Source organism: Aulonocara sp. 'chitande type north' Nkhata Bay, linkage group LG7, assembly GCF_057382095.1.
Source record: "Aulonocara sp. 'chitande type north' Nkhata Bay isolate Kocher_YH1m ecotype deep benthic linkage group LG7, A_spYH_male_GT1.1, whole genome shotgun sequence".
Lineage (NCBI taxonomy): Eukaryota > Metazoa > Chordata > Actinopteri > Cichliformes > Cichlidae > Aulonocara > Aulonocara sp. 'chitande type north' Nkhata Bay.
The window spans coordinates 54755933-54783716 of record NC_141350.1 but is presented as its reverse complement, the minus strand read 5'-3'; the positions used below and the strand labels follow the sequence as shown (position 1 = coordinate 54783716).

Below are 27784 nucleotides of genomic sequence, written 5' to 3'. Positions count from 1 at the left end.
AATGTGGAACAGGGCCTCTGGAAACTATTTGCACAAGATGGTGGGAGGTGGAGGGTAAGAGTGGAGGAGCGGAGCTGCCTTCCCTCATTTTCTATCTCTTCTTAATTCTTTCTATTTTTCCAACCTTTTGTCTTTTTTTTATTTAAGCCGACAGGCTGAACTGAAGGGCGTGGGATGGCCAGTGGAGGAATAAGGATGAGAGAACAGTGAGAGAAGGGAGGAGACAGATGAAATGAAATAAAAATGAGCTGCAATGAAAGAAACAAGAGTGGAAAAATGCCTGTGGAGGAGAGAAAACAAAGAGTGGGACACTGGAAATGAAAGAGTTCCCCTTATTGGATCAGCGTTTGTGTTTCCAGAGAAATGAAGAGGTGGTCATTGCTGTCTTGGAGCACAAACTGTATTAAATTTGTGTTTTGGGACAAGCATTTTGAGTACATTTGTGGCTACATATCCAAATATGACTACGCCAATTGTGATTGAAAAGTGATTGAAAAGCCTTCCCCTGCATAGCACAACCAAGCAGAACTGCTATTTCCATAACAAATCATATTACAGTGCACTCTCTATAGCTATCGCCATGATTTTCAAATATTCAAAAAGTCATCAAGATTTTAAAAAATGTAACAGTTTATGAGACTTTTTTTAATACTGACATACACACAGTTCTCTTATTTTTACTGATGTTTGGTATAATGCAATGTGCTACTAAACATCTACACATATACCAATAGACTGGAGGAGTTGGAACTATAGGCTCTAGATAAAACAGTATTAGCTGTTCAACTGATATCTGTCAACTTATTTTAGCTACTTGGCAAACATTTTGACTCTAAATATATTTAGAAATGCTATATCTGCATTTGAATTCTGTTAAGTACACAAACAGTTTGCTCTGATTGTTTAGCAGATCGGATTATACTGATAGACGGTGTTCTTGGTGATCGGAGATAGCTTGCCAGTCAAGGCCATTTATGCCTCATTTCCCCATGAAATGACATGAATATTTTCATTATCGTGAGATTCATAATATACGGAATCTGTTCCACTATATACTGCGTTTCATCTTGCAACACAAACGTGTTTGGGTGTATGCGGGCACAGACACACAGATGCTCAGATTTCTGCATGGTTTCAAATGAAGTGTGTATGTGTGGCGCAGCTACACTGGTCCATCATTAGTTTAATAAAACTAAAGGCCTGCTAATTTAGTAAAACTGTAGGTCCAAGCAAATAAGTAAAGAGCCCCAAATTATATAACTTAATGCTGTTTTAGCTGTTCAGCTTACATCCATCTACTTACTTTAACTCCTGATTGGCTCAAGTAGCCCAAGTAGCTATACATAGTCTTCAACATACACATATGCAACTACAATCCCCAACAATATAGGATTACCTAGCATAACACCTACGATCAAAATGATCTCATCAATGTCTGTCTGAGCTTTTAGATTTTTTTGTAATTTTTGTCTTTTCAATTTCTTTCCCCACACATTGTGTTTTTATTGTTGGAGAAGAACATCTCTACCTTTCTCCTTAAAGCTGTGGGGGACTGTTCCAAAGCTGGTCCAATATCTGCTCAAATCTGTAGAGTCAAAGATCTTCTTTGTTGCTAAAATGCATTTGTAACAGCTAATGAAGCCTCACGATGACTTTGCTGCTTCTGTGTCAAGCTGGCCTCACTGAATGAAAGTCTCCACATTGTCTTATTCAGTCTCGATGTAATCTTTCAGTTATCTTTTGGACACAGTGCTCTGACTGTATTGTGTGACCATGGCACAAGCCCTCTTTATCATTAAAACATGCAGACTTCTGTCATCCTGTCTGTACTCAAAACAAAACAAAACAAAAAAATTCCTCATAAGGACAACATGATTGTGTGCACTTCAATTTATTGCAGATGTCCACAACACAACTTAACAGACCCTCTGGATTTACAGCCCAATGAACTTTTCACTGATGAAATGTAGCTCTAACTAAATGAAGTCAGTATCAGTGGTATCAACTTGATGACATATTAGTAAGGACACCATTGGATGAGTCAAAGTGGGAGTTTATGGATCAATAGCTGTCACAGCTCAGGAGTCCTATGATCTGTAAAGCTGCCTGCTTAAAAAGATTATGACTGCAGTGTGGGTGTTGGGTTTCTGTGGTTATACAGTGTGAGAGTGTGTGCATGAAAAAGAATAAATTACAGGGTAATGATATTAAAAGCACAAAGTCGTTAAGATGCCAAGTTAAGACACAATAAATCCAGTCATGGCTTCTACAGCCTATCCCCACACAGGGTAATTAAATTAGATTTATAAGCCATATTACATCAGTGCAAGATACTTCATCCACCCTCAGCTCCTGCATCGTCCCTCCATTCTGCCCTGCTTTATTAGATGACCTGACAGCTGGCAAAAAATATGGTGGAATGTTTCAGGTCCTGGGCTGCAAGTGCTCGGCACTGGGCACTCTGTCTTTGGTGGTGTCAGTTGTGTCCACTGATAATATATGAAGCGCTCCACTTCTCTGCGGAGAGGGGTAGTAGCGGGGCTGCTTATGGTGCAGTGAAACGGCTTTATCACCATCCACAGTGGCTGCTGCCACTGCTTCACTGCTACTGCTGCTGCCACCTCACCCTCTTTCACTTCAGCGGTGTGCTCTGCAGTTTTGGAGAACAAAGCAATGGAACCGAAAAGAGCAATGATATCCATCTTGCACATGATTTGCAATGTTTAGTGCCAGTGCAGGGAATGGGAAGCTCAGGAGATGTGTGACACATGATTACAGGTTGCTTTTACACTGCAAATATTCTTCCGTATTAACAATGTTTTGTGCTTGAAAAATATGGATATGTCGCCATGGCAACCATGAAAGTAAATGCAAAGAAGTTCTGTTAACAGTATAATGCAGCTCTTTTTGTTCTAGACGCAGTTTGCACTTTATCATCATACGCTTGTTCTTTCGTACAATAAAAATTAAAGTAATGTCCTGATTTTCACTCCTGAAATCAACTGACTATAGTGCAAGTGCACATGAAGAAAAATGAAGTTTTGTCTGACATCTTTCTGTTTTCTTTTTTATCTGTGTGCAGATAACCGAAGAGCCTTTTTAATGCAAGTAATGACATAATTGTAACGGTAAAGTAATTGTTTATTTTAGTAGAGTACTGTTACATTACTACAATACTGTAAAATGTAACACGACTACAGTAACATGTTACTTTGTGACGTGTTAACTTTTGTAACAGGTTAATTTGCTACCTTATGAACTAATGCTAACTGCTCTTGAATACATAGAAATTTGTAAGGCCAATATTTAACCTAAGCTGTCAGCTTTAGTAGATTGTGCTGGGTTTCAACTATTTTTAAAACTGTTTTTTTTTTTTTAGTGTCGTTCACAAGTCAGATATTTCCTCTGATTTAAACAACCATATTTTTCGGAATATAAGGCGCACTCAAAATCCTTTAATTTTCACAAAAGTAGACAGTGCGCCTTATAATTCGGTGCACTTCATGTATAAATTCTGGTTGTGGTACACGGCGCTCAAAAATCTGTCCAAAAATGTTTTAGTACGACTTTGGAAAGCTACAAAGTTGCACAGCTTGATGGATTGTCGGAGCATTACGGCTAACGTAGTTGGGAGCTTCATGGAGTAATCTGGGTCCAAAACTCTGCTTCAGGTCCCAAAGTCAAACGAACACTGCAGCATCACTGAGAATTAAAAACTGTCTAAATTCTTTCATCTTTACTAAAATCATCAGTGTTGCTGCTCTACCAGGTGTAAAAATTGAGTTTAACATACAGGCATCCATGAAAACAGAATTTATTAAATTTAACAGAGTTAGAAGTTAGCGGGAAGTTAGCTCGCTAGTTTCCACCTAAACATGATATACCATGTTCTGACTGAGAGATTTCTGAAAAAAAATTAGCTCTACTATCACTTCCAACATAAATGAAGACAGAAAACTAAACAGCAGTGACTTTTCTAGTGTTACTGAAGTTGGACTAGCTGGTGTATAATGATGTGCTACGTGATCGCTAGCAACACAGCTATGTTAGTATAACATAAACACAGTGAAGCTGGAGGATGAACGCAAACTTTTTTCCACTCAATCAAAGTTAACGTGAGGGTTCCCAATTATAATTATATAATAACATTATAATCAACTCCTTATATATGTCAACTTAAACATGTCGTTTCAGGAGTTGGGAACAAATAACCACTATGATCATGTGTGATGAAACTTGCTTTGGAAGCTTCCTTTTCCTAACTGGAAAAATAAATAAAACCTCAAAACAATGGAGTTTAAAAACATCAGATAATGTGCAGAACACACTATGCACAGCTCACACATCTCACTGGTGAGTATTTCAAGATTTCATGAAGAACACATGGGCAATGCTAGTGATGAAGAAACCTAAACATATAATGAGATAAATGGATGAATATGCCAATCTGAGAGATGACCGTGGGCAGAAAAGAGCTAACATATTATTATTGTGGATGGAGTGTGTGTGGGAAGACACTTATCCGCCAACATCAGAGTTAATTAGTAAAGATAATAACAAATATAATAGCAAGTGCACGATTAATATGATTATAGCTGACATTTCAGATATCTGAGGGAAAACTTAACAAGAAGCGATGCTAAAATTGGAGCTTTTTAAACATGTTAGGCGCTCCTCACAGAACAAAAACACAGAGGTTTATGGGAGAAACAGCGAGTTAAAGAGAGCGGCAGACAAGATAAAAGGGACTGGAGTTAAGCCTTGTGTGGTTGATTTTAATGAGCTGTGGCACTTTTATTATCATTATTAATTAGCAGTTTTCAACCAGCCGTGTGTGATCAATAAGGTGGAGTGAAACAAATTTCAATGGGCCATTGGAATCAATCAGAAAGAGTTTTTATCTACATAACTGCCACTAAGCCCCGCTCATTAGGGCTAACAGTAGGAGATGAAAGATTTGCAGCATTTTTAATTAGAATGACGTGGCTGAGCAGCCATTTTTCTTCTGCTGCTGCTCTCTTCTAATCCTGGCAATGTTTCGCTTTGTTTCCCATGTATTAGTTTTTGGTTTCCCCCTCCTCAGCTGCAGTTTTCCTTACAGCTACATGCAATATACAGTGCATTTTACTCAAGGATGTGAGTACACTCAGCACACCACACCACACACACTCTAATCCTACTCACCTCTTAATCAGACAACCATTAAAATGGGATTAGAGCCTATGTACTAAAATCCCACATTTCCAAGCAGGAGATGTTGTTCCTGTTTACTAATCTGTGATTTTTCTCTTTGGAAATCGACACAATCCCTTAGAATCGACATGCTGAGAGATTCGGACCATTAAGGCCACATGTGAGATTCTAGTGTGGCTAAATCTGGGAAATGTTGCAAGCACAAAAACGCTAAAGCTGTCTATTATCCAAACATACCGCCTGTTTTTCGAATTATTAACATGATTTTTCCTAAAATGTTGACCCACAGTTGGAATTATCCACACATTTGTGGAAGGGAAAGCAAGTCTTCTGTAAACTAGAATTACTGTGTTCTTGACAATGACAATAAATAAATAAATACTAAAAATACTATGCATGTTTTTGTCCCATTTTATGAAGAGTAAAAATCCACCTATGTTCAAAGAAAATCGATGCCATGCTGCTTGCAGAGTATGTATGCCAAAAAGCTCTGCACTATGTCCTAGGGAACCATTGTTGTGCACCATCATAGTGGCAGCCAAAGAGTGTTTAAACAAACTGTTGTTTGCTAGTATGCAACGGTATTCATTATTCAGTATTACTGAATGTATACTATTTAGAACTGGGAAATGACTCATTACTTGTAAGTCTAAAATGACCTAATAGCACTGTAAACTTAGGTCTGGGTGAAAAATTACCAGTAGTGATGAGCTTATGGGAATGATGTGTTAGAAAGTTTTCTGTGAAATTTTCCATTCTGCTTCAATAGTTTAATTTCTTTGTAAATTCTCGGCAGGTGAGTCTGCATGTGGAAGCCTGTATGGACCCATCTGATGATAAAATTTATGTCACTCTGACTCGAGTGGATCCCAGCATGCTCACAGATGCTGAAAGTATAATCTAAGATTAATGGTGCCCTTTGTGGTTAGTACTAATCTGCAGATATTGCAAGTGTACACTGACATATTCAGTCCAAATAGTTTTAGTTGTTTATTGTTAGGGTGCTAAATTTAAAATTAAAACATTTGGGATGACCTCTTAGGACTTCTTGCTGCCTCTAGAGACAACAGTCACCCAGAAATACCACAAAAAACATAACTTTGTCCACCCTCTTCTTCATCTTTCTCCAAAATGCAGGGTTATAGCAGAGGTAGGGCTAGGGTTACCACTTATTACTACTTAGATCTGCTGCTTCTTTCACGAATCTACTTGGAGACAACGTTAGAGAGGCAAGGATGAGATGGTTTGGAAGTGCAGAGGAGGGATAGTAGATACGTTGGACAAAGTATGTTGAATATGGAGGCTCCAGACAGGATGAAAAGAGGAAGACCACAGAGAAAATTCATGGATGTAACGAAGGAGGCCATGCAGAGGGTTGCTGTGACACAAGAGGATGCTAGAGATAGGGTGAGATGCAGGAAGATGATCTGCTGTGGTGACCCCCAATGGGAATGGCCAAAAGAAGAAGAAGCAGACTGTGTTGGACTGCTTCTTGGCTGTGAGCAACGACCAGATGATTTAAAATGCTTTTCTTAAAACATTTTGTACCAGACGTGTTAAAAATGAATAGTTTTAGAGGTGCTGGTATGTGAGTTTTATTGTCTTTGGGCATAGTTTCCAGTTTCCGTGCTCTTCAAAGATAACCTACTCCCGGCTGGAACTTTGCAGGACAGTACAAAAGTCTTATCAATCATCTCAAGCAGTTGTGGAGCATTTATCACAAAAATGCCAAAGTATTCATTTAAACTTTACAAAATGATGTGATCAATTCTCTCCACACTTCCATCTCTCTTCCGTTATTCCCCGCTATGTTCCTCCTTACTCCTCTCCTTTCATGGAAGTCGGTGGTGGAGGGCTACTTAGCACACAACAGTTAATACCTGTCTAATTTATTAGCCTCCTGCCCCAGCCCTGAAGGGCCATTAGCAACACACACTGACACAGCACACCGGCCTGTGTCGTAATTTATTGTCTTATTACAGTGCTGCAGCAGCATCAATTAATTATCCATTAAAGCGCTGCTGTCCCAGGATTTATGGAGGGGTCTGTGGGGGCTGTGGGAGATACTGTTGGAGAGGAATAGGTAGACATGAGGAAGAAGAAAGGGGAGGAGAAGGAGGAGGTTGAGCAGATATACCGGAAAGGATGAAAGATGGATTGTTGTTTTTGGGGTGCGCTTTATTTCAAAATTCGGGATAAAAACAAAGTGAGCTGAAAATGCTTTAAATAAAAGTCTACAAATCAAACAGCTACGGTTTCATTCTGGAATTATGACTCACATTCAAAACTGAAATATAATCTGTGCAAATAACAGTGGTATTGCATATTTTACTGTAAATATCCAGCCCTCTTTATGGTCTAAAAGGAGGGAAGAAAATACCAAACAGTAGAGAATGAGGCCAGCTGCTGTGGATATTAGCATTGTTATCGCCTGTGGTAAATGAGTATATTCACAATATCAATAAAGACAGCTATATCTGTTGGATGGTTTAATAGAGTTCACTTTATAATGTTTTCATAGACAGTACAAAACATGGACACCCTAAACCTGCATTCTATCTGAAGGCCACCAGTTGGCGATAATTGCAGCTGTGAAAGACTTCTGACCCTACAGATGTTTATGGGAAATCTGTCATGTTTTTGCAGTGACCAGACCCAAGGAGGAGATTCAGCTAAGAGCTTTAAATGGTTTATTTAAAGAATGTTAAAAGTGGCAAGAGTCCCAGGTGTACAGTGGCGAGCTGAGGGAGGTGTAGGTAAATGACAGTCTGTGAACTTCAGACTAATGGGACAAGCAACAAACTTCCAGTAGGTAACTGGGAGGCAAGTAAGGAGAGAAGATAACACACTGAAAAGCGTGACCTTGGTCTTGTCTTGGTCTCGCTGTCTCGGTCTTGCTGTCTCAGATCGACATAGTGGTCGGGAGATTTGGAGTCAACAGTATCCATGACACACAACGTAACGGTCGATAATTTGTCATGTGCATCAGCTCTAAGAGCCGTGCTTAGAGAGTGCTTTGTAGTGAATCAGAAGAGTCGACTCCCATTGAGTGAGAGCCGGCTCCTCACTTAATTTCCTTTTGCTGCTCAGCTCTCACACAGTGGCTCAGCTATGCTCCAATCCCTCCATATTGTGGCCAATCACATGCGAGGATATAGGATAATATCATTATGTGAAAAACAGAGAGGGTGAGAGACGCGGCAGTCAAGTGGAGTGTGCGTCTGTCCTCTCAGTAAGTGAGTGAGACAGTAGACAGCGGTGAGGAGGGCTGTGCAAGTGCATCGCAAAAACATGCATTTTAAAGACTTTTTTGTCTCGACTTTGTCTTGGTCTTGACTCGGTCTTGGTCTTGTCTTGGTCTCCATACCCTCTGGTCTTGGTCTTGGTTTAGGCGGTCTTGACTACAAGTCTACTCTTTTGTTTCTTTTGCCGTATGCTTTGGTTCATTTTGTCCATTTACGATGCACTCTCAACTACTCGCTTTTGAGAGTCTGAAAATGGGGCCCTATGTATGTGTCTTTTAAAATTTTGGGTAGAAGAGTATTTAAATGATTCATACAAATATGATTTACAAAGGTTTAAAATAGGCAGTTTACTGCTAATTATGCTATAGCTTATGTACAGTGTGACTGTGTCGTCACAGCTCTACACAGTGGTCCAAAATAAAACCTGCACAGCAGATAAAAGCATCTGTCTTTTCTCAACAGTGTGCACACTCTGGATCATCACAAACTGACTTCCATCCGTTGCTTCTCTCTCTTTTACATACCATATTGGAAAGCAAACAAACAATAATCAAACACCTGGTTTACAACAGGTAGCACACTTTGCAATAATGGAGCTCAGCTGAAAGCATACCAGTTCTCCTCTCATCGATGTGAACTGCCATGCTGTTTCTGGAGAGAAACACTTGTGTAAAACCTACATTTTTACTACCGTATTTTCGGACCATAGGGCGCACCCGATTTTAAGGTGCATTAAGTGAAACAAAACAGTCAGATAAGTCAAACTTATCTACTACTACTCAACTCATCCTTCTTGCTTCCTCCATTTCCATACCATTGATACCATGTTGAATTCTCTCAGAGTTGTTCTAATCCCGTGTTGTTGCAGTACATTAACAACTAACCTCGTATTGTGGATGGATTATCTCAGTTGTTCTCCTGACTGAAGTTTGGTCCGTTTACAGCATCCTGCCATGTGATTGCATTTGTCCCTAACCATCGGGAACTTTTATTGAGTGGAAAAAGGTTAGCGTTCATCCTCCAGCTTCATTGTGTTTATGTTATGCTAACATAGCTGTGTCGCTAGCGATCACGTAGCACATCATTATACCAGCTAGCCCAACTTCAGTAACCCTACAAACGTCACTGCTGTTTAGTTTTCCGTCTTCATTTATGTTGGAAGTGAGAGCAGAGCTGTACGTTTTAATTTGTTCAGAAATCTCTCAGTCAGAACATGGCATATCATGTTTAGGTGGAAACTAGCGAGCTAACTTCCTGCTAACTCCGTTAAATGTAATAAGTTCAGTTTTCATGGATGCCTGGATGTTAAACTTTATTGCTGATCACTTCATTAAAGATGAAAGAATTTAGACAGTTTTTAACTAATGCCGCAGTGTTCGTTTGACTTTGGGACCTGAAGTGGAGTTTGGACCTGGATTATACTCCGTGAGGATCGTGACTACGGTAGCTGTAATGCTTCGACAGCGGCTTCGTCGCTTACCAAAGCCGTACTAAAACATTTTTGACAGATTTTTGAGCACTGTGTACCACATAAAATCAGTCCGGGGTCAGTAAGCACAACCAGATCTCATACATAAGGCGCACCGTCGATTTTTGAGAAAATGAAAAGATTTTAAGTGCGCCTTATTTTGTGAAAAATACGGTATATTATCTTTGCTAGAGGATTACCCGCTCGTTGCACTGCTCATGTTAGATTGTGTCTGTCACTACTGAAATTAACTGCCTGTCTTAAAGTGTTCAAGTTAGTCCAGTGTTAGTAAATGTATACCTATAGTACAGTCTCTACAATCATGGCTGTAACTAAGGATTACAGGATATATACTCAGACTGTGGTACTTGTTCCAGCAAAAATTTTAAGCTTCTTCTGTTGTTTACCTGAAAGGATTCTTGGTATGAATTGTTAACGTTATGATTTCAATTGTTTATAATTAATATTCCCAAAATTAAAAGGTAAATGGACTACTTCTTACATAGCGATTTTCTTCTCTTGTTGAACACTCAGAGTATTTTATACAACATGCCTCATTCACACCCAATCATACAAGTACTTTTTTCTATGCTTTTTCTACTTAAGTGCTTTCTATCAAACATTTACACTCCACTCAACAAATCAGAGAGAAACTTGGGGTTCAAGTTTTTACCCAAGAATACTTCAGCACGCAGACTGGAGCAGCCAGGGATCAAACCACCACCAGATGTCCTGCTCTACCTCCTGAGCTACAGCCACAACTAATTACAAGCTTTGGCATGCTATTGGAGGCTAAATAAGCAACATGTTAGCATTTAGCTAACTATTTAATGTATTTTCTTGTCTTTTTATTTTGGAATTTTTACAAGTACACTGAACATGTTTATTGTTGTTTGGTATTTACATGCACAAAAACAAAATAAACACTTATATACAGTATGTGTGCTGGCACATAAATACACTCAGTTATACAAGGGGTTTGTACAGTTTGGAAAAGACCTTTGTCTTCCTTTGTTTAACTTTCAACCAAACCAACCATGACACCAACAAACCCATCATCAGTGTTTCCACGACAACAGCTTTATCACGCCCAGAGTTCACATACATACAAATGTGATTCCTGTGCTATTGTAATCTCTTTTCATCGGCTCAGTCATGAGTACAATCACAATAGATATGCGTGTCCTTGGGAGAATTAATATATCCAACCATAAAAAAAAAGAAGTGATTTTCCTTCACACCTCCGTTGTGCCATGGTCCCTGGGTGGCGTAGACAGGAAATAGGAATGACTGCTTCCTGCCTGAGCCAGCTTTGAAGGCAGTGTATGAGGGACAATCTCATGGCGAAGCAATGTTCCTGCGCTTTCAGCAGGCTCTTTGTAATATCTGATTTACAGTTTCCCTCTTGCTGTTTCATCTGTGATTTAGTGTTTCCCGGTCAGATGGCTATCAGCTGTCTTACATGTCCGCTCTGGTCCTGCGGGACAGTACATGGAAAAAGAGAAGCATAAGATTACTTTATGCTACAATCAGGATCTTGCTGATCTGCATTTTTAATGGATAACAATATTGATCTACACTGCTGTTAAAAATGAATTGATTTCTTAGTTTTTTTGCACATTTGTCACACTTAAATGTTTCAAATCGTCAAACAAATTTAAATATTAGACAATAGTAACTGTACTAAAAACGTAAATAAAAAATGTAGTTTTAGAATGATTTCATTTATTGAGAAAAGTAATAAATAAATATAAATTACTCAGCCCCAAAACCTAATAACTAGTTGTGCCACCCTTGGCAGCAAAAAAGCAGTCAAGGGTTTTCAAACATAAATGTTTAAGGTCATGCCAAAACATGTCAATCTGGTTAAGTTCAGACTTTGGTTAGCCCACTCCTAAATCTTACTTTCCGTGTTATTTTTTGAGCCATTCAGGGGCGGACTTGCTGCTGCTAAATAACCCAAATACACTTGAACCTCAGGCCTCAAACTGGTGGCCGGACATTGTCTCTAAGGAGTTTCTGGTAGAGAGCAGAATCCAATTATGGCAATTCATCCATGTCCTGAAGCAGCAGAGGAGCCACAGTCCATCACACTACCACCACCATGTTTGACTGTTGATATCATTTTCTTTTCTTTTCATTTTTGCCCAGTCTCTTTCTTATTGGTGAATCATGAACACTGACCACATGTGAGAGTAGAGAAGCCTGCAGTTGTTTAAATTTTGCTTTGAGCTCTCTTCTGACCTTCTAGAGTTGTCAATGCAATCTTGAATGAGTTTTCTCCATTTGTGGATAATGGCTTCTACAATGGTTCAATGGAGTCCTAAAGCATCACAAATGGCTTTGTAACCCCCTTTCAGACTAAAGTCCATCCCTTTGTTTTTGTTATCTATTGTCTGTTCTTGAATTTCTTTACATTGTGGCACGATGTGCTGCCTTTGGAGGTCTTTGAGCTTTCTTTTCTTTGTCAGATAGCTGGGTATGGCTAGTGAAGTTGAACTCAGATTTCCAAAACATTTGATTCATTATTCATAATTTAATGAGGTGGGCATGTTTTTCTTCCCACACAGGGTCAAGTAGGTTTGGATAGTGTTTTTTCCCTAATAAATAAGATTATTATTATTTTAAAATAGTGTTTTATATTTACTCTGGTTATTCTTGTCTAATATTAAAATTTATTTGATGATCTGAAACATTTAATTATGAAAAAAATGCATAAAAGGAAGAAATCGGGAAGAGTGCAAATACTTTTTCATGGCTCTGTGCTTTCTGAGGAACGCCGGAGACTTTAGCGTTACACTGCCTCTTGCTGCCCCTCTACAACACACGTTCCTGATAATACTCAGCACTTTCCCCCAGCTTAACCTCTGACCTTGTCCCTTTTTTAACCCTCAACCTTACTATAACCTGAACCCCATCGTAATTCCCTGAAACTATAAATCTCAAACTAACCTTAAATTAAAGGCTGGGGTGATTTAGAGGTCAGCACTTTTATCCTTCACCTGTCTTCTAGTTCAAATTTCACCTATTGATTTTTCCCCTCAACGTTTCAAATCAGTTTAGAAACAGCATTAAATTTTGTGAGTATTGCATTTTTTTCACTTAGTCTTGACATTAACTTGACATCAAAACAGACTTTTGATTAAGACATAAATGAGTTGACGCTCACATTTGTAACTGATCTTTGGCCCCAAAGCTGATTGTACTCACTTGAGACAGTTGTGTTTTACACCAGACAAACTGCAGCTCATATCAGAAGCATCGCAGAACCGACTCTCCACTCAGCATCGATAAAATTTGTACCAGGTCTTTTTTTTTTTAGGGAAACTGCAGATGAGGAGGGAGGAAATCAGACACAGGAATGAAATAGAGCTGATTTTCAGAATAAAATACTATTGCATACTAAACACTCTGCTTCTAAAATCCTCCTCTTGTGATATAAAGCCACGCATGGAATAGAGCAAACCATGTTGAAGACATGACGTCAGAAACATTGTGACTTGTATTCCCAGGGTATTCCCAAGGCTGTGGAGTGATGATTTCCTGGAGAAGTTCAGATATGGTAAAGGAAGCACATATGGCAGATACACTGACTTCCCAAATGCAGGACAGTGGAGGCATAAATGCTGAACCAATAGCTTTTAATATTAAGTTAATGTGAAAGCTTTAAAAACGTCAGGGTCAAAATAAGAATACAAAGGAGAGCAATCAAACCGGTGAATGTACTTGTATCTTCGGTCCCTAGATAAATATGGATTATAATGATAATATTAAAGTATACTTTAAAAGGTTTTATGTTCTTTGATTTTTCTTTGTAATTATTATTTGAGGTTTGGACTTTTTCACACTTCACGTTTTCTGGTTTCAGTGGATTTAGTTTATTATCCACTTTATTCTTTTAACTACTCCTGTGTCTTTTTTGTTTCCTGTGTCATTGTCTTGTTTACAACTGTGTCTTGTTGCCCCAGCTGTTACCACTTCCCTGATTACCTCATGTATATATATTACTATTCCTGACATTCCTCTTAGTCTCTTTCCTAATATCTTGTATCCCCTCTGGCGCTCCGTTTCCTGGCTACCTGTGAAGACGTTTGTATTTCAGTTTGGTCCGGTTTTTGGATCAACTTTATTAAAGGTTTACTTTTGTTTGAATCCTGCATGTTGATCCTTAAACTACGATAGACGAACACATTCACCCCTCTCCCTGATGAATAATTCTGTGATTTAATTGGTGTGGGATTTGATTTGAGGTTTGTTCCATTAAATTGCTTTTCCTGAAGTAAAACTTGGTATTTTATTGCATTTTCATTGTCCACTTGGAACAGACAGTAAGGAAAAAGGAACTTAGTTTGAAGTTCTTTTTTCTCTCATCCACAGTCCAAGCTTGCTCATTTTGACCTTTGACCTTATAGCTGTTCAACCAGCTTCATTTGGGGATTTATTATTTTTTTCCATAAGAAATTTCAACAATAGCCCAGGGCTCAACTCTTATTCGGTCACATTTCCATGCTTATGGCACAAACATTAGTTAAAGGAGCTGTTGAATGTTTACACAGTAGAACAAACTCAGCAGCAGAGGTCTCATAAACATACGGTGACCACGGAGTCTGCGCTTCATCTCTACAGTTTATCACTCAGTGGAAGGAGACGAATGACAGGAAGGAGCAGAAAGAACGATGACAGGAATGTGAGAAAGAGCGAATGAAAAATGATCTAGGTAAGTTAGAGGATTTGGAGTGAGAAGAAAAGCAACTTTTGGCAGTTGCTGTGATGGTTTTTGAGTCTCTGTTGTTCACCCTAATTATTACAGTGTATACAGTTTCAAACAAGTCTCAGCCATGTTAACAATCAGCTCATTAAAACTGAAAAATAATATAAATAGTTGATATTTTTCCATGGGATACCCTTTATGTTGCATGTTTTTTTTTCCACTGAGATAGCAGAAGGGGTCTGCAGCAGCAGCACATTAAATAAAATTGAATAAAAATAAAGTTCAAATATAAAATTCACAGCACTTGAAGAAATTTTTTTTTCCGGCAGTCCCACTTTTTTCAGTATATATTGGAGGCTAAAAGCGATTTTACTTTCATGAAAAGAAAGATTTGGCTATACTGCTAATGAGGGTGGTGGTGGCTATTTCCTGAGCTGACTGTTTGCTTTTCACCGAGGCTTTTTGGGGACATTACCAAGGTAGAGAAACGAGTTCAGGTCCAGGATCTCTGAGAAGAGACATCCCACTAGGGCTGGGCGATATATCGAGTTTTTTAAAAATATCGATATATTTTCATACGAGATATAAGATGTGACAATATCGTTTATATCGATATAGTCTATGTTACGTTATAATTATACTTGTGGAGCCGCAGGTTTGCCTCTCTTTCGTCCACTTTTGTCTCTACGCAACGTTACTCTGCCTCGCCTCTCCTTCACTGAACACAACTCCGCCTCCCCCATAGCTTCACCTGACAATGACAAGGCAATGACAAGATGAAAGCGGAAAATCTCCGTTAGCGAGTTACCGCGGATGGCCCCGTGCGTGGGGCTGGACGGCGTCAACGTGTTAGCGAGCTAACTGCGCTAACGAGCTAACGACATGCAGCCCGGAGGGGCTGGACGGCCTAAAATCCTTTCATTTTCTCAAAACTCGACAGTGCGCCTTATGTATGAATTCTGGTTGTGCTTACTGACCGCGAACCGATTTTATGTGGTACACAGCACTCAGCAATCTGTCAAAAAAATTTTTAATATGACTTTGCTAAGCTACGGAGCTGCACGGCTTGATGTCGGAGGATTACGGCTACCGGGGAGGAGCCTCGCGGAGTGATACGCACTGTGTGTGTATAAGGACCACAAATGGCACCTGTTCAGAGACGTGGTGCAGCTGTGAAATCTGTCTCTTTGTTACTACGCTCAGCGTCTATTAGTTTACATTTTGACTGCACAATTGTGAGCTTTTTGTTATGCACAAAAACAACATTTTCTTTTATTTATGGACCATGATTATTTAATAAATGCTGATAATTTATTTTTGAGTAATTTCTTCATGTACATCTATGCTGTATGTAAATAAAAGTGCCCGTGTGACATCTGGGACACAGTGTGACTAGAACTCTCTTTTTGTTCTTAACTTATGGCTTTAAAAAAAAAAAATCGAGATATATATCTTATATCGCCATCCAGCTAAAAAATATCGAGATATGAATTTTGGGTCATATCGCCCAGCCCTACATCCCACTTCTTTCCAAAAAAAAGCTGAACAGATGGACAGATCCAAGAAATATGTGCCTGATCCAGGGAAACCGATCCTCACTCCCACCATCAGAATCAGATTCTTCAAGCAGAAATCTGTCCAAAAACAAGGATTTATTGGAAGCCACGTTTCCTCTAATATTACTCTATCAGTTTAGTTTTCCAAGTCTTGTCTCTTGCCGTTGGTTCATTTTTTTTCACTAAGAAGTGCTTGTTTGATTTTACTATAATGCATTTAATATTAAGTTTGGACTCTTTACCTCCACCAGATCAGATAAGAGTTTCTGAAACCATTTCTTTAGCATGCAGTTGCAGTGTAACCTAAACCCTAGCTCTAGTGCTTCACTGGTGACCTTGTGAATGTTAAGAGGTTAAGTATGTGAAAATATCTAAACTGTTGAAGTTGGAGCAACTTATTTCCTTTAAAAGAAAATAAATGGTGGATCAGCACATAAATCCTCTCTGTCCAGATCAATAGATTCACATAAACCCTGCAAATTACTTTGATTTCCAGCTGTTATTATTTGGCAAATGTGATGCCTTTCTCTGTCCGTACCTTTGATCTTGTCACGCTGGAACAAAGCATGGATCACTGGATGCTGGCCAGCTCAGCAGTTTTATTTCTCTGTGGAGATGAATTCTTTTTCTCTCCATTCAGTCTAACACTGAGGACATCATCAATATACAAAAAAAAACTAGACATTGAAAAGAGGAACTGAAAAATAAATGACATTTATTTATTTATTTATTTTTTGACATTTCAGCATTCATATCAATATAAAACCTGTTCTTTATGCTTTAAAAAAACAAAAAGTAGAAAGACTAATAGCTGACCTTTTTCATCTGGAAGCAGCCTGTTAACAGTTTTGAGTGTTTTAATGGTAGCCTGTTTGGAAAATGTTTTTTGTCCTGCCATGACTTCTCAGTTGCTGTTGCTCTTGCAATCCATGAGTGACCAATCACGGATAAGAAATGTGCAGCAGTCTTTGGACTTCTTTATTGCTGCTTTTCAATAGTTTGCCTTTAGCATGAGTTACACAACTAGCTATATTGTGTCTCATAGCAATGTGACAGCATAGACTGGGTGTAACTATAATAGCGTGGTTATGACTCAGTCACACTAGATTAAATACAGGATGGAAACCTCCTTGTGAATAGTAAAATTAACGGTTTCCAAGTGATTTCACTGAATATTTTTGCTGTCGGAGGACAATCACTCGTAGTAGCGACTGCTTTCAATCACTAGGGTGCGACCGTGGCTCAGGGGTTTGGGAGGCGTATCTGTAACCGGAAGGTTTGATCCCTGGGCTCTCTGTCCTGGTTGTTGTGTCCTTGGGCAAGACACTTTACCCTACCGCCTACTGGTGTTGGCCAGAGGGGCCGATGGCGCGATATGTCAGCCTCGCTTCTGTCAGTCTGCCCCAGGGCAGCTGTGGCTACAACCATAGCTGCCTCCACCAGTGTGTGAATGTAAGAGTGAATGAATAGTGGTATTGTAAAGCGCTTTGGGTGCCTTGAAAAGCGCTATATAAATCCAATCCATTATTATTATAATTATTACTAGGCGATTGCACAGGTTGCCTGGTGGGCGTCTCCAGACAGTTGTGGTCTGACAACCAACAGCATGAATGCCGACAGATTGTCAACATGTTGCAGTCTATGTGAGTGAGTCTGTGCTGATGAGTGCAACTCATCTGCGACACGTCTCTGTACAACAGGTCTCAACTTAGCTGGTTGCCAACTGGTTGTATTCTTCTTATATTCCTATGTAAAAGCAAGGCTGCCAAGCACCTATGTCACTTTGCAGTTACATTCCCATCCTGCAACAACTACGTCACTTTTGTAGAAGAATTTATTTGTTTTGCATCCATCAGGTTCTGTCTGGAATGAAAGTAGTTGATATGGATTTGCATCAAGATGTATGGAGTATGGAGATGGTAACAGATTTGCAGCAGATGGCTTATTGTGATTTATTACAGTTAATCACAAACAGATTCCAAGCAATTGCCAGCTTGACCCCATTCAATCACAAACTGATAGCAGACTGACTTCTGCTTGTTGCCATTTTATTGCCATCTTGACACACCAAAGCAGCTTTGAAGACAGCTGACAGCAAGTGGTTGCAGACCTGGTCCTCATGTTCGAAGCAACCATTGCAAGGCAACAAGATTGCAAGTGCATTGCACGGTTGAAATTATTTTAGTCATGCTAAACAGATTAAAAGTGACCAAACCCTGTCATTCCTGGCGTGACCAGAGCATTGACCTCAGTGTGACACCTCAAGCTGAGGGAGCTTTTTGCTGTCGCCATGTTGGTGTTTTGCTTTGAAGGACTGGATCTTACGGAGAAACTAAATGACCAGCTAATCAATAGATGTGTTTGCTTTGAGTCCCAGTATTATAGCTGGCTCAATATACTGATAGGTTACTCTTCAGCCTTTTCACACACATCCTGGCAATGAGAGAAGTACCTCTTTGCAGTACGAGCACCACTGTTCCCTGAAGTAAAATGCATATCCTGTATGTGCGTGCATGGAGCTGTGGTGTTGTGTGAAAAAGTCCAGGGCCAGCCTCATCCTGATCTTTCCCTCTCATCACGGCTGTGTCTGTTTTTAATCTGGGCCAGTGATTTATGAAGGAGCCTGGGCTGTGTATATCTCCTCACTTCCTTTCATTTCTCAAATGGTTTGTGCACCGCGGGATGATAGATTTATCTACACACAACCCCTGCATGACTAATTAACTCTGAAATATCAGGGCCAGATGTGGAACTAAAAGAAAGACCCCAGAGTGCTTTCTCTCTCGCTCGATCTTACTCTTTCCTTTTTCCTAACTGTTGCTTGTGATTTTTCTTCTTTTCTTTGCCCCTTCTCAGCACTTGGCTATAATTCTGCTGATAATATGACAGGCTGTTTTAGGAAAATGTAAATGTTGTAGGGACTGAAATAGCAAATTGACACAGTCGATAGTTTGGATTTTGAAGGCAGCTCAAATAAATGTGTTTGCCTGAAGCAACACTTGTTTTTCTTTTTCTCTTTACAGTCTGGGTTTGTTACACACAAATTTGCAATTAAATGTGCACATGAGGTTCAAATAAAAGCCCAGTGATCACAGACTTAGTGATTAATGGGGGAAATGAAGACAAACATGAGCATTATTACCCAAAGTGTTCTTTGTCCAACTTCAACCTATCAAACCTTTTAAAGCTGTTTTATAAGCAGAATCGGTTTTGAATTTCTTTAAATTGTCAAGAATGATGACAGATATAAAAATCGAATATGTTCATTAGATTTTCCCCTCTTCTACTTTTGATAGAGCTTTACATGCAAATTATACAAATGATGTAGTTTTTCTTCTTTCATTTTTAGAAATACTTGAGCCAGAACATAGCACATCATCTAGCTAGCTCAGCTAGCTATGCTAAGATGCTAACATCCCAATCTGCTAAATCTTTAAAATCTTTTTTAATCAAGTTCGATTAAGTATGCTGATCATTTTGTGAGTGCAGTGGGGTGGGTTGAGTGGATTCCCACTCATTTTCTATGTCACTTGTGACCGGTAACACCACAGATATAACAAGGTTGATTAAAACACTCAAAATTCAATGAAAGAGGTGACCATCACTTTTATATGTTCAAGCGCATAGTGTGGAAGATATAAGGCCTTGAGGCAATCAGATGTAAAACACAATACTTATGAGTGTTTTAAGTTGTAAATCAGTCAGATTTGACCCGAATCCGACAGGAAGGCTAGAAATGTAACCACACATCGGGGACATCAATGCAGCCCACAGTTATTGTGATCGGCCAATTCAGTGCAGTCAATGCCTCCTGTGAATTTCCGGCAACTTTTTCACAGCTAGTTTTGAATTGATCAGTGAGAGAATGTCAAAAAACACAACCAGACAAAGAGTCAATCATGATATCATGTACATGCTGTACATGTAATGCACCAGCACAAGCATATTCGTCACGTCTGCTAATTGACGTCCGCTTAGCTAGTGTGTTTGTGCTGTTGGTGCATTTTAGAGGATTTTAAGCAATTATCTGACAAATAAAATGATTTGCTGTGTGGCACAGACCATCCAAGAAGTTTGCTTGTTTAAGATTTAGTTGGTCAATTTCTAGCATTTCATTGGCATGAAATACGGAAATAGTCAAATAATACCATTTTACACCAGATACGCAAACGGACATTACTTCAGGTCAATTAGTTCGCTGAAACAATTTCTCTGCCTCTCCACATTTAGTCTCAACTTGGGTTCACAATGTTCTGTGAAAAGTCGACATTGACACATTTGGTGTGTGATCCGAAAAAGTCAGAATTTTGTTTTTTATTTTTATATTTCAGTGTGGCCACGGCTTTCTTTTGAAGCATTGAAGTATGAGAAAAATAAGCTTACATGTCACTTCATCTGTGACCTTGATGAACATTTTCTTGACAAGGTTAATGTGCCACTTGCAAGGTTCTTACTGAACAGTACATGATGTTCCATATTAGAGTAAAAAAGAAGATAAAAGAGGGGCTTTGAGTGTGGCTAGCTAAGTGAGTGATGGCTAAAATGCTCAGCTTCAGAGGATCTAAAATGAGCAAACAAAAGACCGCCATGGTCGTTGGTAGTGACGCGCCATTAGCATTGCAAAAAGGGGACATTTCCTCGAAGTACGCTGCCTTATTAGCCTCCACTCACAAAGAATGGTCTCTTATTAGCATTACTGATCTCCAAGGTTATCTTGAAAAAACAACATTTTTCAGACTCCTCTCTGACTTTTTCCGCGTGCTTCATTTTTTAAAATAGGTTGGTATGAACTGAGTAAGTCAGGAGAAAGACAAGGAGGTGATGAGTAAACCTCTTCTGGGCAGATCCACCTTAAAAAAAGCCAGAAGGCCCCTCTGACACGCTGACAGCTTGCCATGAGTGACGTGTGATCTGTACAAATTTCAGGACTAATAAATCTACCTGTCAGAGGAAGGAGACTTGAAAGGGCCGCTGCCCCGCGGCACAGCTTAAATGCAACTGCTGTTGATGAAATTCTGTAGGCTGGAGAATTACAGCTGTCAGGAAAAAACGCCTACATCAGATCTGACGGCTCGCCTGGCTCCTATACCAACCTGTTCTCTGTCTCACAAAGCCTGTATGCTTTCATTTCCTCTGATCCAAAATATGTGAGACATGAACTTTCAAAAACTAGGGTGGGAAATATTATCTTTGCTACGTGCAACCACGCACTTTCCCTACATTTACTATTTGTTCTTTCTCAACAAAACGTTCTCTGGAAGGAACAAAGTTAAATCATATCGCACACAGCTGTTTTGCTTTTCCATTACAGAGCAGCTCTATTTTCTTTTTGCTTTGAAGTTCAGCTGGACCGTAGCCAGTAAGAGACATATTCACTGCTGCTCCATGACAGTTATAAACATCAGCTCACCCATTCCATCATCTAAAGAGAGAGGCATAAACCAGCTGAGTGTGTTGCTGTATTTATGGCTAAACGAGTGGAAAAGCCATTGCTCCCTCTAATCTGTCATAAAGAGGATTTATGAGTGTGTGATGTGAGGACCTTGTTCAGACTGTATTGACTCATCTCATGCAGGCTCCATAAGGCATGCAGCTACCCCGGCTCCAAATCAATGGATGAAGAAGTCAATATAAAAAAAACTTTTGTATTTCCATTTAGTGAAAAGAAATCTATTACTGACCACAGGAGCCTGTTTTCTTTGTATAACTAAACAACCGAATCTGCAGCCATGCTAACAGCAGGCTACACTTTACATGTTAGCATGATAGCATACATATAACAGCTAGGTGTTGTTCTCTGTCTCCACAGGCTTAGAGGATTAGCTTGATAACATGCCAACATTTGCTTATTTGCACAGAACACTATTTACAGCCGAAGCTTTGACATTCAAATTTTGTCCTTCTGATTAATTAAAATCTAAAAACATCCTGTTAAAGCAAGAAAAAAAGTCAGAGTCAGTCCAGAGGTTTTTCACTGGGGACCATGAACATCTCAAACAAATTCTATCCAATAGCTACTGATGCTGTTGCACTCCAAATCTTTAATATCATAGTAATGCAAGAACCAAGATTTAGCAAGTCGATTGCTATTCAAACTGGTAGCTGAAAACTGTGTGTGTTGCTAGATCACAATGTGAATATGTTTGCCAGAATTCCATTATGATGTCTCAAGGCATGTCATAAAACAGTGTTAACGTTATCATGACACCATGTGATAGTCAGAGGATCATCGAACAATTCTTCCTCAGGGTAGCACAAACATCTGAACCGAAACTCCATGAAAGTCCATCTGGTAATGCTTCAGATATTTCAGTATGCACTGAAGTGGTGAACTGACTGACAATGTAGACTAATAATGATTTATAATGGGCTTTAAAGGAGAAAATATTTGTATCACGGGGAAAATAAGAGCAGTGCTTCTCTGTTACCCCTCTTTAACCCCTCTATCATGTCAGTGACCTTCTGGCCCCTTGTTTAACTCCCAGCATGCCCTGGGGCTTGAGGTTCACGCCTGGGTCTTGACCAACAGACACAGTCAAAGGTCATTCTCTCTTTGCTTAAGGTATCTTATCTTAAGGCATGTGTGTGTCACCTCTTCAACTCCCAAAACACCCTGCTGGGACCAACAAAAAAACAAGCATAAAAATTCCTGCTTACAGCTGAACCTTGTTTATTTCTCAACACTATGTGTATATGCTTGTAAATGTGCGTTGACACTTCTCTGTACTTTTTTTTTTTTTTTTTTTTGCTGATGTGGGTGCGACGTACAGGAATACAGGGCCAGGGCCTCCATGTGGTTAAAAAACAAACTTTTCTGTACTCTAATCTCCTTTTACACAAATATGTGGGTGGTGGGTTTTGCAAAAAATAAAAACTAAATGAAATAAATTAGGTAACTCTGTGTACTGAAAAGGATCTGAGGTATGAAAAGTCAACCAATGGAGATGCACCATTGAAAAACAAAAAGGAAAAACCTATCTAAGTGAGATTTGAGTAAAAGCATATATACCCAATAGCTTTTTTTAGGTACCCGTTCAGCTTATCTTTAGTACAAATATCTAATCAGGGAATCACATGGCAGTAAATATGTTTGTTCATTTATGTAGAAGCTCAAACTGAGCATCAGAATAGTGAAGAAAGAAGGTTTTTAGATCTTTAAATGCATTGTGTTTGTCACCGGCACACTGAGTAATTCAGAAAGAGCTGATCTACTGAGATTTCCTGCATGGCCATCTGTAGGGTTTACAGAGAAAGGTCTGAGAGAGAAAATATTCAGTGAGTGGCAGTTCGCCGCAGGGAAAATACCTTGTTGATGTCAGGGTTGAGTAGAGAATGGCCAGACTGGGTTGATTTGTTAGCAAGTCAAACTCGTTACAACCGATGTTTGCCGGAGAGCGTCTCTGAATGCACAACTCATCGAAACTTGAAGCAGATGAGCGATGTCAACAGAAGACCACACCACGTGCCACTCCTCATAACAGGAAACCGAGCTGCAGTTCTCACTGCCTCATCAAAAACTGGACAACAGAAGATGGGAAAAATGTTATCTACCAGCTATCTGATTGGTCTTGACTTCTGCTGTGACATCCAGATGACATGGTCTGAATTTGGCATAAAGAACATGAAAGCATGTTTCATGTTCCTATTATCAACAGTTCAAGCTGATGGTGGTGTAATGGTGTGGGGTGATATCTTCTTGGCACCCTCTGGGCCCCTCAGTGCTAACTGAGCATTGTTTAAACACCACAACTGAATCTATGTCGAATCTATCTCAGTAAGAATTAAGCCAGTTCTGAAGGCAAAACCCAATTGTCAGGCAGTTCAAGAGACCTGTCAGTGTTACCACAAAGCTGACAGTGAGGACGAAACTTTGAAGTAAAAGACTTTCAGTGGGTGTAATTTTCTCCCTAAGTCTAAGTTTGGCTAGTTATTTAAGAAGAACAGCCTGGTTCTGTTGATACAAATGAGTCCATTCACCAGCAGTCTTGATGACCCACAATTGAGAGATGATTTTAAAACCTCTGATGTTTAAAATAAAACAGAAACACAAGTCCCAATCAGCATTGTGTGACTGGGAACACTCACATGATAAACAGTGGTCTTAACCGAGTTAAGGGGATGAATCAGCCATATTTCATTTCATTTACTTAACCACTTAGCAGATGATGGAGGTAGTGCTGCTTTTTGTTTCTCACCATGTTTCTTCGCTTAACCTAAACGAGGTAGAAGTTTCTAGCCTTCCGTCGTAATCTAATTGCAAAGTGTGGAAGGAAAACATTCAAGGCATAAACAGGGAGTTAATCTTTATCTCTGAACTCACCGCCTGCCTGTCAATTGGAGGGAAGGGCGGCAAGAAAAAAAACAAAAAAAACCAACACAGGTATAATTTAGCATGACAGGCTTCTGGTGGCGGCCGGGGTGAAGAGTTCACAGAGAGAAACAGACGCTGTGTGTGTGTGTGTGTGTGTGTGTGTGTGTAAGGGACAAAGACTACAGCAGTTAGATTTACTATATGTGGACCACATTTATGTATAGCGGTACAACTCTTCCACTATAGCAAAGGAAGCATGTGAGAGTTTGACAATCGCTAAACACAGCGGCGATTGTTCACAGACTTGGGCACAAAAAGGCCAAGCAACTGTAGCACAAGCACATCTATTCAAAGCCTTCAAAAATCAAGTGTGGCTACCCAACAGAACTTCTTTTATTTCAATTCCAGCCCATTACATTGAACCTACTGTCTCTTATTCGCACACTGACACAACGAGAATGTCTTTTGACAAGGGTGAACGGGACGAAAGCGGAGGATGACCCAGGGCTGGGACAGCACGGACTAGACGGGGTGCTGGGGGCCTCGGAGGCATATGTTGTGGATCCATGACAGTCGATGGGGCCGAAGAAAGAGCAGAGCAAAGCCGCAAAGAGTATGGGTGTGATAATGGATTCCCACATTAGGTCCGTCAAGGTCTGATGAAAAATGGGATATGGCAGCAGCTTGGCATGGGAAGTAGAAAATCTGGTTTGAAGTGCTAAGTTGAGCTTGCTGCTGACTCTATGCTTGGTGGCAGGCACAGGGGACTAGTGCTGGGGATTTTTGGGAGACTGCCCCGGGTCAGAGCGAGGAGTGGAAACACATGGTTTCAATGTGTCTGTCATCTGCAGTACTCTGAGAGCTGTGCTTGTCCACAAGTCTGAATTTGTATCTGTAATTACTTCTGGTTAGTGAGGAAATAGAAACAAAAAAGAAAGAAAGAAAAAACCCCAAAAACAAAAAATAGAGTCTGCATGTTTCAGATGGAAATCCCGAGATTTCACCATATACTCCAATCTCCCTTTAAACACCACTCAGCCTCCTCCACAATCTCATACACGTATGTGCATTGAATTCCTGTAGAGTTCATGAGTAACATTGCCCAGGAGCCAGCAGGGTGGAAAGACATAAATTACCCGAGAGTGATGTGACGACACCACACAAACTTTCACGGAGGTTCAGAAAAGCAGTGAGCAACTTTATGGGGAGGATATCGTTTAGCCACTGAAACAAATGCAAGACTGCCTTAAACATGCTCTGTTTCTAATGAGCAGCAGGGGGTAACTCCTCTGGTTACAGAAAAAAGCCTTATGGTATGATGTCTATTAGAAAATTAATGTTCGACTAACTACTTTTTGAATTGCTGATGTCCAACTTCAAGTCTCATTGAATACAGCAGGATGTTCACTTTGTAAATGATGGTTCCCATTCGAGCTAACAAAGGACAATAAAGCACCGTATGCTGTGAACTTGCAGTGTTACAGCTCAGTTGAACAACTTGTCTCCAAAGGATTTGATTGTTCCATGGTCCCCCACTCCGTGTGTGTATGTGTGTGTGTGTGTGTGTGTGTATATATATATATATATATATGTTAGGGGTGCAACGATACACAAAATTCACGGTTCGGTTCGGTTCGATACTTCGGTGTCACGGTTCGATATTTTTTCGATACAAAAAATGTTCATGCCTTTTTAATTTGTCATTTATTAAAATTATAAATATATATTTTAACTCAGAAGTACAGTTTTTAAATTTAACCCTAACCCTTGTGCGTGTTTTTTATTTTGACAGCGAATGCGCACCTGCGGACCACTTATGTGCAGCCCTGGTTATTTAGCTCGTCATATTGCAGCCACAGAAATTATTTTGTCCATGAAACCATAAAGCTGCACTTTCTTTTTGCCTCATAGTCTGATTTGTCATAACTTCTCCGTTTTGTGGTAAGCTTTTCTTTGGCTGTCACTTCTTCACCCCGACCTGTCTTATTTGGCTCAGCAGAACTAAAATATATATCCTGCTGCTTTTACACACGCACTCACATAAGCTCAGCGATTCTCTGCGCGATCAACCTCTCACATGTTTAAGCTTGCTGCGGGAGATTTCACTTGTCATGTTTGCATAGTAAGCTAACGATTAATAAGACGATGTCAGAGGAATTAGTGCACAAATTATCATCACTCACCAATCAGTGCTGTCGCTCTCTATACACAGTTCGCACGATTGCAAAGTGAAAGCAAAAAACAAGGGCAAATTCAAACGCGATTTCAATATGTCACATATTGACAGTGGCTCACCGATGCCAATGACATAATTACCCAGCTACATTTCTGAAAGAATGCAAAAGCATTGACATATATTTTTCCTTCCTACAATAGGAATTCCTTCCTACAGGGCAGAGATAGATTTTGGTAGCCCGACTGAAAAAAATCGCTAGCCCCAGGACGTCGGGCTAGCGATATTGCAAGCCCTGTATCTGATTGAGGAATCACTCATCTTTGGAAAAGAGAGTTTATTACAGAGAAATGTCTCTTTCCAAAATAAAAGCTATACTATCCGCTTCTTCTGGGCTATATTCTCAGCAGCATAAGGAGAATCATGTGCTAACAGCTGTCTAAATGACTCGGCTAAAGTTAGTAGCATGCTTGTTGTTTTTGTCTTTGCACTAGGATGATGTCGGCGTAAATGTGCAGTCATATTCGTTGTGTTCCCACTAGTGTTTTCAGGTTAATTTCGTTGAAATGACCTTAACGCCACAACACGGCAAATCTCCGTTAACGAGCTACCGCCGATCGCCCTGTGCGTGGGGCTAGACGGCCAACACGTTAACGAGCTAACTGCGCTAACACACTAGTTCCCACCCATGTAATTGAGCATTGCATGGCACATCCAACATACTGTTTTACTTTAGTCCATGACTCACTTACCTTCAGGGTCATACGTCACATGAAAACCAAAATAATTCCAAACGCCAGATCTGAATGAGGGTGGGGGAGGTCCATGTTGCAAGTAGAGCTTAACTTCTGTCTCGCTAGCTTGCCCTGCGCTCATCCTTCTGACTATGCTGTCTGTGTTGAGGGCTCAGTGGATCTGCGCTCGACAGTGCAGCCTAGGCGGAGTAGTCGAACGCAGATTCACTGAGCGCTCAACACAGACAGCATCGTCAGAAGGAAAGTTGATAAAATAAATTATAAATGTTGTATTGTTCGATACATATGCGTACCGAACCGAAAGCACTGTATCGAACGGTTCAATATCGATACGAATATCGTTGCACCCTTAATAAATATATATATATATAT

At 39.8% G+C, this 27784-nt stretch overlaps 1 long non-coding RNA gene across 1 annotated transcript; it reads right to left on the bottom strand.

The window, feature by feature from the left end:
• Positions 1–10764: 10764 nt before the first annotated feature.
• LOC147326266 (uncharacterized) lies at positions 10765–27507 on the bottom strand. The gene is made up of 4 exons (XR_015130600.1): positions 27410–27507; positions 23479–23690; positions 13117–13233; positions 10765–11383 (listed from the first exon to the last, which is right to left on the bottom strand). It is a non-coding gene; the product is annotated as an uncharacterized LOC147326266 (long non-coding RNA).
• Positions 27508–27784: the final 277 nt, after the last annotated feature.